Here is a 4,187-nt window from a genome sequence, read left to right as displayed (position 1 = left end):
TCCGTCATAATCCTACCATTATTTTCATCTTTCATAACACCTAATTTTTTCTTATTTACACGAGGGATGCTATATACATTATTTTCAGGATAATCTGACGTATCAAATTTTTGTAAATCATTCCTTATGGAATCATAAATATTATTAGTATAAAAATGATAGATGAGACTGTCAGTATCTGTATACAATAATTTTACGTTTTCCTTGAAAGTATTTTTGATATAATTATAATGAAAGTCATAAATATAAGTTTTCGAAATATCTAAAATACTGAAACCTACGTAAATCGGTTTATTGAATTTGACTTGTGTGCGGTTCATTTGAATGATGACTAAATCTTTATCAAAGATTACACTGCTATGAAAATTCGGTTTTGATATCCAGGCCTGAGCCCCCCAACGGCCTTCCCACTTGGTCACCAGCTTGACATCCATTTGCTTCCGAACATTCTCCATTGTTTTTCCAAACACAGCATTATTCATGAGTTTGTAGAAATTCTTCTCAAACTCGTTCTGGGAATTTTTCCTGTATTCTGTGTTGAGATCGATATATTTTTTTAACCAGGCACTCTGATTAAATTTCAACACTCGATGAATTTTTGTCAGCCTCAAACCAAGACTCAAGTATTGCTTGAGGTTTTCATGGTGGATGACATAATTCTTCTTTGAATTCAGAGTGGTCAGAAGTTTTGGTAACTTTGATTCTCCGTTGGGGGGCACAATGTGTTCAGGACAAAGCGGTAAATCTTGATGGCTCATATGTAGCTCTTTTGGGTATTCAAGATCCACCTCGAAAATGTATCCAATACTCGAATCATTGGAAATATTTTCAATATTGAGTGAATTCCAATTCTGTACCCAAGTGAATCCTTTTTGTGGTAAATAGTGGCTCATGGCAGCTCCATATAAATTGTTCACATCAAAATACATGAGGTATGACTTGGGGTCCTCAGGATTATAGTCATTCCCCATGTACTCGTTATTCGCTTTGCCATATCTATTTGAGCATTGAGATAACCCTCCTCTAATACCCTTTTCGATGAAAAGCAGCATCTCTGGGTCTTGAAATAATTCCAGCTCTACTTTTGTCATCTTCAACATGGCATCAAAAGCGAGTCCGGGTGCAGTATAATAGTGAAGAGGATCCAAAGTATATGCTTGAAAACAACTCTGTCGGAAATTTTCAAAGATATCAGCCAGCAATAAGACGTCAGTCTTCAAATATAAATCGGAATATTCACCCAGAGTTTTGTCATCAAAATTCCTCCAGATGTTGCAAGCATGACTGTAGTCCTTGTCAGATATGTCGGCATCATTTAATTGTGAATAGAAATGTTCTTTCCCGGGTAATTTTCGTTCGTCAAGTTTTTCCCATGAATCCATATATTCATATGAGAATACTCCTTTGCGTGTANAAATTACAGCCTGGATGAGCGGCGCCTCGATATTTTCCCGTGAAATGACAGTGATCCCGGTGTTTCACTGCTTTATCTGTGAAAATACCTCCACAAATGTAACAATTTTTGGCTGAATTAAAATCCTTCCACATATCTGCCGTCAAATACATGGGCTCATTGCGTTGTAGTTCAGCATCCACTTTTACAGCTAAATCACGCAATTTTTCAATAAACCACTCGATACAATCTAGTCCCCGATAAACACACAGTTCAGACTTTGAGTCATCATAGTTACACTTTACATAATACGCTACACTATATGGCACATGTTTTTGATAGATTTTAGTATTGTCATTATTTTCATGGGGCACTTTTTCCAACAAACATTCCGTATCGGCATATACAACAAATGGAACGCTAAACTGATGCTAAAAATTTTTAAACTTCAAATATTTATCATTACTTGTGGGAAATATCAGGCGACACTTGTTCAAGGATATANCAAAGTTCATGCTTCTGGTGTTGCGATGTTGGTCTTCTGGAGATCTGAGCACAACACTTCAATGTCACTTTTCAACTGAATGATTCTCTTCAATTGGTCGATTTCTTTCAGCAGACGCTCAAGTCTATGTTTCAACTCACGAGTTTTGTTCAAAGCTTGTTGTCGTCGAATGAAGTACTTCTTCATGAGAAGGGTGAAAAATACTGATGCTGTGCCCTTGAACTTGGTGTGTTATATAATTCTTCCCCCCACTTCTTAACAGTTTTCTCAATAGAATCAGGAGACGGGATGGCTTCAAAAAAGTGAGTTTTTCTCAACCTTGCATGTCATCTGAACATTTCCTGGAATTCTCCTTAATTTCTGCTGTGATGACTCAACCTTCTCATCTCAGGAATGTCACACTTTCTCTTTTCCAGGTATAAAAAAATGATTTATGACCTTTTGCACTTAACCCTTGCGATGATGACTCATTCTTATCTCAGGAATGTCAGACTTTCTCTTTTCCAGGAATTGTACAAAAAAATGATTTATGACCTTTTGCACTTAACCCTTGCTGCGATGACTCATTCTTCTTATCTCAGGATTGTCACACTTTCTCTTTTCCAGGTATAAGAAAAATGATTTATGACCTTTTGCACTTAACCCTTGTGATGATGACTCATCCTTTTTATCTCAGGTACAATCTCAAAAATGTTAAAAGCCATTATGCCCCCCCCCTCCTTTTCCAACATTCATGTTTAGGAGTTGCGAATTAAACCGCGAATTAAAACAGCGAATTCTAACCGCGAATTAAAACCGCGACTTGATTAATCCCACCACACCACCCACTCGCGGGGGCCTCTTCCATAGCTCTTGCCCCCCCCAGGATAGACGAAACGTAGAATCGCGGATTAAAACCACGAATTAATTAATCCCATCCCACCGCCCGCTCGCGGGACGTAGAAACGATGAAATCTTCAAAATTGAAAATCTCAAATTCAATGAAAACTGTGAATCAAAACCGCGAATTAAAACCGCGAATTAAACCCGCGAATTTAAACCGCGAATTAAAACCGCGAATTCAAACCGCGATTTGATTAATCCCACCTCACCACCCACTCGCCCCGGGGGCCTCTTCCACAAGTCTCCAGCGCTCGCCCCAGAAACGTTGCCCCAGAACCCGTCTGATACATCTACTTTCCTGAGCGGCATCTTAATCCCAGACAACACCGAACCATTAAAAATGCTCACTTTACTATTGCCTTTCTTACGAATTTTCCTGCTCTTATTATCAATTGTGACAAGTGTTTTTTGGCACCGAAACAATTTGAGAGCATAATCTGTGTACATCAGCTCACCACACTCGGTGCAATGAGTATGTGATTTCAGTACACCCGCGTTTCTAAGATGTTCAATAATAAGGTCGTCATCGAAAGAAATGCGATAAAGATCTGCGAGATCCATTTCCAACGATTAAATTTACTATGAAAGTGAACTAAAATATCACTTGTGTAACAATAGTTACTCCTTCCACATCAATTTTTGTGCTGGAATTCGAATTTATCGAGTCCGCCCCAAAGTTCCCACGTCTATTATTTTAATTAGGTCCAAACAACCCAAAATTATACAAATTAATTAGTTATACGGAAGAGCCCTTATTACCTCACATTACCNCGAGTCATGATAATGAAATTATTTCAATTATTGAGGAACTTCGGGAGGCTGAAATCATATATTAGAGTATGCATATTGCAAACTACTATCATTTGCGAAATGAGTGTTGACGTGTTCGGTCGTCACTTAACCTCTGATAGTGGCTCTTACAATCGAGGCCCTCCAGGTGTTGAATATAAACTCACTGCAGAAGGTGATTACGATCTTCTTGACAAAAGGCTGAAGAATCTTCCAACACCAGTGGACCCACATGATGCTGTTACACTGGAGACTTTGAATACAAAAATTAATTATTTGCAAATTGAAATGAAACGCAAGTTTGCAGATACCAATAGAAGGATTGGAAAATTAATGAAAATAGTGGAAAAAATACCAAGTTCACTCGTATTGCCAAAAATACCCGAGTATTCTGTGAATAATGTCAGAAAATAAATTGGATGTTGTGACAGAATTGCATCGTCCAGTCCGAAGAAATTACCCCTCNAATAAATTGGATGTTGTGACAGAATTGCATCGTCCAGTTCAAAGAAATTATCCCCGACGACGAGTTAATATTCGTGATCTGGATGAGACATGGCAGGCAGATTTAGTGGATATGACGGCTTACGCAAAGAGCAATAGTGCACATAGATTTTT

The sequence above is a fragment of the Diachasma alloeum genome, unplaced genomic scaffold (genome assembly GCF_001412515.2).
Source record: "Diachasma alloeum isolate Michigan unplaced genomic scaffold, Dall2.0 Dall_scaffold_00297, whole genome shotgun sequence".
In the NCBI taxonomy this organism is placed as follows: Eukaryota; Metazoa; Arthropoda; class Insecta; order Hymenoptera; family Braconidae; genus Diachasma; species Diachasma alloeum.
The sequence above is the reverse complement of the archived record's forward strand: the minus strand, read 5'-3'. Positions refer to the sequence as shown.